We start from the raw sequence: 10074 nt of genomic DNA, 5'->3' as shown, positions 1-10074 counted from the left end.
AAAGTTTACAAAATTAAACAACGAAGAGAAAGAGAAAAGATATAATTTTTTTTAATGTAAGTAGTAAATACTTGTCTACTCACGCACTATCCTATATTGAAAAACTAGGAAACTGGGTAGTCTCCTTGCAGCTTTGTGAAGTAAAGACCTCTCTGAACAATTTTTTTAATGTATTTAATACAGAGTCTACAGGGTATCATTACACAGATTGGACTTATAGTTATCTTTCCACAATCCATTTCCGCCTCTCATGATAGTCAGTGTGTTGTTAGCCATGATCTTCCTATATAAGCAGGTGCCATACAGCATCTGCTTAACAGTCAATAATGAGGTCACATGGTACCCCCAAGAAGCCCAAAACAAAAAATTAAGTGCAAAATCAACTTGTACAACTCAAGAGCCCAACCAGGTTGAAGCTTTGGCGTGTGCTGGAGCCTGTTCTGGTGAGCACCAAAGCTTAGTAAGAGTCCCTGCTCAGGGGTTAGTTCCCCCAAACAAAAACTCTTGGTCCACAAAACTTAATAACTATATAAAGTAACTGTACAAAAAGCACAAGGCTCAAATCCCCTATAAGCAAGGGTTTAGTTTTCTCAGTTGTAGATCTGAAGTGAAATCCCCACAGAAATGTGGTTGATGGGCCACAGAAAAAGTTCAGTGAAACGTAAGTCAGTGTTCTTCATGTGTGATGTAAGCTGGGCTGGCAACAGAAGACTTAAGGCAGCAAGAGGCATTACAAAGAACAGCACAGTGCTCTTTGACTCAATCCCAAAGTGTTCCAGGAAAGAAAAGGTATTTCAGCAGTTGGGGTTCTTAGTTTGCTAGCTGTCAGAAACTATTTCCTCCTCTTACTCATCCTCCTTTTCCTTCCTGTATAGTTCAGCGGTATCTGATGACTCTTGTAGTAGGACGTACTCTACTGCTGAACCCAAATTTAAACACATCCTTTTCTTTTAGTTCATGGTATCTCTGTGGCTCAATTCGCTTGTTGCTCAAGAAAGTCCCGCTGCCTGAGCCCCAAGTCAACGCTGTAAGGCTTCACCCTTTGGCCAGCAGGACCATCAGCATGCGTGTATTCCACAGGCCGATACTGAAGGACTGCATGTTGCTTTGGCCACAATGGATGCTGGTGGGAATGTTTGTGATGTGGCAGTGCTGACCCAAAAGATAAGCACTTGGTCCATGGGTGTACGCAACAGGAAGTACCTCATCATTTTTAAAGGGGTAGCGATGCCACCATTTGCGGGGAACCAGTGCTTCTGGGGGCTTGCTGTATTTAACGACTACACCCTAAAAGGTGTCTGTATCAAGAACCAGAGTTCAAAGCTTGTTTCTTCTTTAACGGGCACCTCCTTGTCTATGCGGTTGCCACGGCCCGGGCACCAGCTGCTGAGCACCTCCACCATCTCCGCTGCCTTTCCTCTTCTGGGGTGCTCCCCATTGCCTGGTGTTGCAGAATCTGCGCTCTTTTCCGGCGCCTGCAGGTTCTGGCTGGCTTGCTCCAGTCCCTGAGGTGGCCGCTCCCAGGCCTTTCACCAGAGCGTCTCGTCTGCCTGCCGGGTCATCCTCGTGTTCCTCTTTCACTTCGATTGGGCTTCCCTTACTCCGAGGAGATCTGCTTCTTCTCCCTGAGCGTTTTTCTTTTTCCCCGGGGACGGCCACCTCCTTGGGCTCTGCTGTTGAGGTGGCCACGGCGGTTGGGCTACTGCAGGAAAAGTGGTGGGCGGTGGGCGGCAGGTTGGGTGCTGGGATGAGGCGCTCCCGCCTCACCGCTGCCACCACCGCTGGCATCCCCATGTCCTCGCTGCGTGCCTTCACCAGCTCCCCTGCTCCCGTTCACCCTTCACTGTCAGGCTTTATCATCAGCCGAGGCGGTGGTGGCAGTGTGGCAGAGACGCAGAAATAAGGGGGAGCGGAAGCCTTTATTAACTCTGAAGTCCTGGAGAAGGTGGAGGGAGGGCACGGAGATGAGCAGACGCTCCGACCTGAGCCGCGGAGGCGGAGACTGTCTGGACTTTCGCTGGGGGCGGAGCTTGAGGGGCGGGGTCAGTGACACACGAGGAGCTGATTGGAGGTTCCCTTGTGTGGGCGGGAACGGTAAAAGGAAGTTGTATCCAGGACGTGTGGAAGAAAGAGGAAGAGGTCATTGGGAAGATAAGCTGTTGTTTTGGGGATTCGGCCATGTTGGATCAGGACCATGATAATTTAGCAGTCTGTCCTTGGGCCATAACCTATCATTTACCTCTGTCATTATGCAAGTTTGGCAGACCCAAAGAAAAGAAACCCTTCAGCCCCAAGTGCTGGAGGAAATGGTTGATGTGTGCACTCTCCCAGCAGCCCTCACCGAGGAGAGCAGGCACTTGACGCCCTAGTGGGCGGTGCTTTAGTAAACCTGGCTAAGTGGGTGGGAGCTTTAAATTTCAAAAGCAAATTTCTAGGGCAGCGTGACAGCAGATCTCTGTAATTCCAGTGCTCAGGAGGCTGAGGCAGGAGGATTGCAGGAATTTGAGAGCAGCTGGGCTACACGGTGAGTTTAAGGCCAGTGTAATCTACATAGTGAAACCCTGTCTCAACCAAAACACCGCATAGAGATAGCACAAGTGCCTTGATATCATTGAATTCATGACCCACATCCGCCTCATCTTTTACTTAATACTTTGTTCTCACACTGGTCAAATCTGCTACCCAGGCTTTTCACTGAATTTTTTATGAGTTACATTTCTGCTTGCTTGCCCTTTTTTCTGGCCAGCTCAGCCCACTTTGAGGGCGGGGCTGGCACGGCATGTGGTGCCCGGGATTGAGCTGCGGTCCCCTGTGACTACCTAAGCTTGCACTTTAGGCTGCTGAGCTACCTCAGCACCCCCCCCCCCAAATGTATTTAGTACAGGCTCTACAGGGTCTCACAACACACATTGGACTCGTAGTGATCCTCCTGTTTTCAGCCTCCCAAGCACTGGGATTACAGGTGTGCACCACATGCCCAGTCTCAGTTGCCATCTCAGCGCGCTCCAGGGGCAGGGCCAGCACGCACTAGGGATCAAATCCCAGCCCCTGCAGGTGCTTTAGCCCGCTGAGCTGTCTGGCTGGCCCTTCTGCTTGCTTTCTTTTAATACTTTCTAATTCTTTACCATAGAGGTCATTCATGTCTTATATTGTCTTGTTTAAGTCAACTTATTGTTTGTTTCTTCTTTCAACTTGTTGCACATTTTATTAGCAAGATCTTTTCTTTGATAAAATTCTCTGGGTTAGCTAGATGCTTATTGATTTGTGCTGCCTCCTCTTTCTGCTCCTTCTGTTCTTGCTCCTTCTTCTCTCTTCAAACATTCTGACCATTTGAGTTTTTAGCTCTTTTCCTATAACGTCCTCTTTTTTGGTGCCCATGAGATCAACTTTTTGGGTGTTAGGATTTGGGAAGGCATATTATTGCCTTGCTTTCTCATGATATATTAGTTTTACTCTGTTGGCTGAAAATCAAGGCAGGGTAGAGATCTTGTTTTCTTTTAAATCGGCCGTGACTGCTGGTCCAAAGAGGCTTGAGGGCTGGGGAGATGGCTCAGTGGAATAAGCGCTTCCCTGGCAAGCAGAAGGGCCTGAGTTCAATCCCCGGTTCCGCAAAAAAAAAAAAAAAAAAAAAAAAAAAAAAAAAAGTGGTAAGCCAAAGAGGCTTGAGCCATGAAGCTACTAACCAGAACTGGATTCCTTTTGAGATTTTACTCCCTCATAGTTGCCCCCAAAGTGAAAGCTGCAGCCGCCCCGGCACGGGTGCCTCTACATCCTCAGGACCTTGAGTTTACCAAATTACCAAATGGTCTGGTGATTGCATCTCTGGAAATCTACACTCCTGCATGCAGAATTGTTTTTTTTCCTTAAAGCTGGCAGTCGACGTGAGGACTCCAACAACTTGGGGACCTCTTACTTGCTGCGCCTTGGGTCCAGCTTGGCTACAAAAGGCACTTCATCTTTTGAGATAACACGTGGAATTGAAGGAGCTGGTGACAAATTCAGTGTGACTCCAACAAGGGAGAAGCATGGCACACATGGAGTGCCTGCGGGATGACGTTGAGACTTTAATGGAGTTCCTGCTAAATGTGACCACAGCACCAGAATTCCGTCGTTGGGAAGTAGCTGATCTCCAGCCTCAGCTAAGAATTGACAAAGCTGTGGCTTTTCAGAACCCACAAACTCGTGTCATTGAAAATTTGCACGCTGCTGCTTACCAGAATGCCTTGGCTAATTCCTTATATTGTCCTGACTATAGGATTGGCAAAGTGACATCAGAGGAGTTACACTGCATTGTGCAGAGCCATTTTACGAGTGCAAGAATGGCTTTGGTTGGACTTGGTGTGAGTCATCCTGTTCTCAAGCAAGTTGTTGAGCAGTTTCTCAACATGAGGGGTGGGCTTGGTTTATCCGGTGCAAAGGCCAAATACTGGGGAGGTGAAATCAGAGAACAGAATGCAGACAGCCTCGTCCATGATGCTGTTGTGGCAGAAGGTGCTGCCGTGGGAAGTGCAGAAGCCATTGCAGTGTGCTCTAGCATGTTCTGGGTGCGGGGCCTCTTGTCAAGAGGGGCAGCAAGGCCACCAGCCACCTCTACAAGGCAGTTGCTAAGGGTCCCACCAGCTGTTTAATGTGAGTCCAAGAACCTGGTGTCTCCTGCTTTCAGAGGATTAGTATTTATGGTGTAATCCTGATCATCAGCTCTTAATCTGCTCTTCAAAGGTTAAGGTAAACACAAAAAATTCATACAGTTGAAAAGAGTGCCAGTCTTACCTCAGTAGTGGGTCTGTTGGCTATTCTAGCCAGGCGCAGTGGCACATGCCTGTAATCCCAGCACTCAGGAGGCTGAGAGAGGACAATCACCATGAGTTTGAGGCCAGCCTGGAATACATATAAAGACCCTGTCTTGAAACCAAAAAAACTTACTGTCTTTTCCATTCCAATACAGACAGGGGAATTGAATGCTTGGAAAAAAGTTAGAAAGTCACACATCAGTTCATTCCCCTTACAATAAAGTTTCAGATATTAAACATTAAAAAAAAAAATCAGTGTAGAAAAATCTGTCACTACATGGGCCTATCTTTAGATTTTCTTTCCCAGTGGTATAGTTTTGGGTTTGGTTGCTTTGCTGTTTATATCCGCCTTGAACCTACTCTCCATAATAGAGTCAGTCCCAATTGCTTCATTGGACAGACACAATATTTTTCAGGACACATGGTTGGGTTTCAGGTATCTCTGCAGGACCTTGAGTTTCATTTGCTCTGACTCCTCTCTTCCCTTTCATGCATGGGGTCAGGCCAACAGTTTGGCTGGAAGCTGGCCAACCAAAGCTTCCTGTCACCACCTCCTGAGTCCTACCCATGAAAATCCTAAATACTAGGAGAAACATACTGTCATCCTGTGATGCTTCTAATTTTTTTTTTTTTTTCTTCCTCGAATGACTTCAGGGCACTTTTGGCCAGTGGGAGAGTTGTGAGGTTCGAACTCCAGGAACCTGAGGCTGACAGCTTTGTGGAAGCAGCCACTTAAAGGACTGAGCTAGGGCCAGGCCCCCGCTTCTAATTTTTTTTAATAACACACCTGAATGAACAATAGGTCATTTGGATAGCAAAAGTAAAATTTTAAAGTTTCTCAAAACATTTCTCAAAACAAATGAAAATAAAAACACAACACAGTACCAAATTTATTGGTACTAAGAGGGAAGCTTATAGCAAGAAGTGCCCATATCAGAATATATTACAATTTCAACTAAACAACCTAGTGCATCTTTTTATTTATTTATTTGGCAGAACCAGGGATTGAACTGAGGTCCTTGTGCTCGCCAGGGAAGTGCTTATTCCATTAAGCCATCTCCCCGGCCCCCTAGACATAGAATTTATTACTCCATTTTTGTCTTAAGTTTTGAAAGATTAAGAGCCAAACAGATTGCTCTGGCGCCGAGCCCTATTCTTGACATTTCCCACAAACACTGTCTTTGATCATTCTAAGGCAGAATTTATAGTTTATTCCTAAAATGTCATTTTGTATTGTGTTCTTGCTTTTAAAAAAACTAAATACATATTTACTGCAGAAAAATCTGGAAAAGTATAAAATGAAAGAAAAACCCCAATAATTTGAGTCCAAAGATAATTCCTTTTATTACGTGTTCATGAGTGTCCTTTTCTATATGTATTAGTGAATATTTTGGCTAAATATGCTAATTCACAAGTATTGACTCAAGCATTTTCTTCAGTCATAACTGATTATTCTGAAATATAATTTTTTTGGCTGCCTAGTATTTTACTTTAATGAGATACAGTTTTATCCCTTCAGCATATGTAAACTTTGTGGTGTTCCCCTTATCTATCTAATTAACTCTGAGATAAACACCTTTTTAAATTATATAATATAAATAATTCTGTGTTCATGATAAAAATAGGGTTACTGGATGAAAGAGCACAGATAAGTGTACATTTCTTAGACTATCTGTGTCTGAATATCAGTATCCGTACATCTGTATCATCTATGGTTTTTTTTTTAATTTTATTTATTTATTTATTTTTTTTTTGTGTGTGTGTGTGTGTGTGTGGCCAGCTCAGCCCACCAGGGGGCGGGGCTGGCTGGCATGTGGTGCTGGGGGATCGAACCGAAGTCCCTGTGCTTTGCTAAGCTTGTTCTAAGTAGGTGCTTTAGACCACTGAGCCATCTCACCAGCCCCCCATCTATGTTTATATCTATTTATTTATCTTTTTCCATAATTTTATTGAGAAATAAATAGCAATGAGACAGTTTCAAATCAAATTGGTAGGACAGTTCCAATAATTAACACATTGCATACTGCCTTCCTAGTGGTTATTTGTTGTACAAGATGCAGACATGATATCCTATGTACAAACACTATCAGAACAAACCCCTCTATTCCTTGAATTAAGAGAATGTAGCTATATGTCTATCCTAACCATTTTGAATACATAGATACAAAATGGTCATTCATCTATATCCCTTTTTTTTGTTTAGTTCCATCATTTAAATATTATAGGTGTGTGAGCTCAGCAAAATATTCCAAAATAGTCCAGTAGTCCATAATAGTACTGGGTCTTCCACTTGACTGGCAATGTCAGAAGTTGTTGACCTGAGTCCCCTACAGCTCAACATAACAACATGGTTTTATTTCTTGTACTTCGTTTTTATACTTTTCTGCTGGATGGTTAAGACCAAGATAAAGCAAGACCTATGTAACAAGAGTTACAGCTTTTGGATCTGATAAGGTCAGTCAGATCCCCTCAGGATTTTTCCTGAGATCCTGTACCTCAGATTGTAGAACCTTTGTCAGTGTCAGCCATGTGGATGAGTCACGGCCATTGCTTGGCCAATGTGCTCTCTGTGAAAGCCTGAGAGAATGTTTCCTAGTGCATCTTAGGGATCTAAAAAAGCATGGACAAAGAAAACTCTAAAGAAATAAATAGCAAAGAGCAAAGATAAAACAGAGACCAAAGAATAGAAAAGCTCATGAATCAAAGACATAATTTGTGGAAAACATAAACACAGTGGACAAACTGTTAGCTAGACTAACCAAGGAAAAAGAAGAACCAAGTAAATTAAATTATAGGTGAAAAACAAGATGTTATAATGGATATTAGGGAAATACACAAGGACATTAAAGAATATTATGATCAATTATCTGCTAACAAATAGGAAAACTTAGAGCAAAAGAACAAATTTCTGGACATCTGACATACCCAAATGGGATCATTAGGACATTATAGGGAACCTTTCCTGGTCCTTGCTGCCTAGAAAGTATGCATTTTTGATTTTTGGTGTCAGGAATTGAACTCAGGACCTTGTACTTGCCAGGCCAGCACTGTACCACTGAGCTCTATCCCCAGCCCCAGAAGTTTATATTTGTAATCCTGTGTAAAATTATTGGAATTCTAGCAAGTTAATTCCCATCTACCATTTCCAGTGTAAGCCATGATGGGAATAAAGGCACTAAAGTGTGGGAAGCTGTTAACTGGTAGCCATTTTATAATAGTGTCAGCCATTTTCTTAAGTTGCTATTCCCCTGCTGAGTTAAGTTTCTGGTCCTTCCCGCCTTGCCCATTCCCCGCGAATCACGTGCTATGCCCCAGGGGTGGGACCTTCCTCAGTTGCCTAGATACCTGCTGACCCCCAAGAGCCGAGACTTCCTCATTCCTACACTCCCTATATATACCCAGCACCTCCCCTGAATAAACGGGACTTGATCAGAATCCTGTCTTGTCTCCATTCTTTGTGTCTCCTGTCCCTTCTCATCCCCACTCCCCCTCTAGGGTCCTCGTTGACTATAACCCGCGGGTTAGGATACTAAAGCATATTTGTGGTTGTGGGGAGCCAAGGGACCCCAAGTCCAGCCACGCTGATGTCTAATCAGATCAAAAGTCTTAACCCAGGGCCAAACCTGGGTTTTATTAATTCATGAAGAAGGGAGTAGCTTGGGGATGAATGAGTGTAAGAATGGCAGGAAGTAGGTGAGTCCTGTGAGCTGGTCTAGGTAGGAGGCCTGAAATCACCTCAGCAATATGCAGATGGAAGTGTATGCAGAAATAGTAATCTGTATAACTCAATTGAGATAGTATCTAATGTTTTGGGGGTTGGCGCTTCAGCTCTGATGTGTAACCTTTTATGCCCTGGGAAGTCATAGCCCTTTATCTTAGGGCTTAATCCCAGCCAAGAGCATGGAGCACGCTCTCCATTCTGCCTTGCCCAGGCTCACACACAGAAGCTATGGGTGATGCTGGTGGTGGTGGGGAGGCTGGATCAATATGTATTGCTTGGGCTGGGGAGATGGCTCAGTGGAATAAGCACTTCTCTGGCAAGCACAAGGGCCTGAGTTCAATCCCCAGTTCTGACCAAAAAATAAATAAATAAATAAATAAATAAATAAATAAATAAATGTATTGCTTAAAACCAATTGAAGGGATAAGGAAAAGTCCTAGTCAGCTCTGCACACATCAATACATGGAAATAGGGTCAGGATCAGCCAAAATGGAGACAGTTGCTCTTTCAAGGAGGGTCACCCAGGTGGTCCTTCACAGGACATAAAACCTTGAACAGATTAGTAACAAGTAGAGATTATATTAGTAACAAAATGTTTCTTAGGCTAGGAGTATAGCTCAGTGATAGAGCTCTTGCCTAACATGCCACAGCCCGAGTTGACACTTACCAACTGGGAAAGTCCAATTCTTCTCAAACTATTCCAAAGACTTGAAAGAGAAGGACTTTTCAAGCTGATTCTATGAGTCTGACACTATCCTGATACAAAAGACACAACAATAACAGAAGAAAACTATAGATCAGACTGTGAAGAGACTTGGGCCAAGCCAGGAGGCCTGTGGTAGTTTGTAAACTATGTTAGAGGCCAACTATGGGGCCATTGAAGACGGCAATTTGGAAGAAATGGAAGAGGAAGTACAGCTTAAAAAGAGAAAAAGATGAAGAAATGTGGACAAAGATCCTGTGAAAGAAGATGTAGAAAAAGCTAGGAAGAGGTGAGGCCACCCTCCAGCTGAGAAACTGTCACCAAATCCCCCCAAACTGACAAAACAGGTGAATGCTATCACTGATACTGTGATCAACTGTAAAGATAGTTCAGGGCAGCAGCTCAGTAAAGTCTTCATTCAGTTACCTTCCAGGAAAGAGTTACCAGAATACTATGGATGAATTAGGAAGACAGTGGATTTCAAAAAATAAAGGAAAGAATCCGTAATCATAAGTATCAGAAGAGAAAAAAAAAAAAAAGTACCGGAGCCTGGGCAACCTGGAGAAAGATGTCATGCTTCCGTGTCACAATGCTCAGACTTTCAACTAGGAGGGATCCTAGATCTACAAAGACTCCATTGTCTTACAGTCAGTGTTTAAGAGTGTGTGGCAGAAAACTGCCAAAGAGGAAGAAAGTGAGGAGGAAAGCAATGAGGAAGAGAAAGAGGAAGATGAAGAGGAGTCTGAGTCTGAGGCAAAAATCTGTCAAGTTTGGGGCTGGGGAGATGGCTCAGTAGAATAAGTGCTTCCCTGGCAAGCACAAGGGCCTGAGTTCAATCTCCGGTTCCACCCCCCCCCAAT

General features: G+C 44.0%; 3 pseudogenes; 2 read left to right on the top strand and 1 right to left on the bottom strand.

Moving 5' to 3' along the window:
* Positions 1-818: 818 nt before the first annotated feature.
* Positions 819-1794, bottom strand: LOC101586094 (annotated as a pseudogene).
* A 1875-nt stretch (positions 1795-3669) lies between these two features.
* On the top strand, positions 3670-4633 carry LOC101585699 (annotated as a pseudogene).
* A 4745-nt stretch (positions 4634-9378) lies between these two features.
* Positions 9379-10074, top strand: part of LOC105742074 — a 964-nt pseudogene continuing 268 nt past the window's right edge.

The sequence above is a fragment of the Octodon degus genome, unplaced genomic scaffold, assembly GCF_000260255.1.
Source record: "Octodon degus isolate 3935 unplaced genomic scaffold, OctDeg1.0 scaffold00035, whole genome shotgun sequence".
Lineage (NCBI taxonomy): Eukaryota > Metazoa > Chordata > Mammalia > Rodentia > Octodontidae > Octodon > Octodon degus.
The sequence above is the reverse complement of the archived record's forward strand: the minus strand, read 5'-3'. Positions and strand labels throughout refer to the sequence as shown.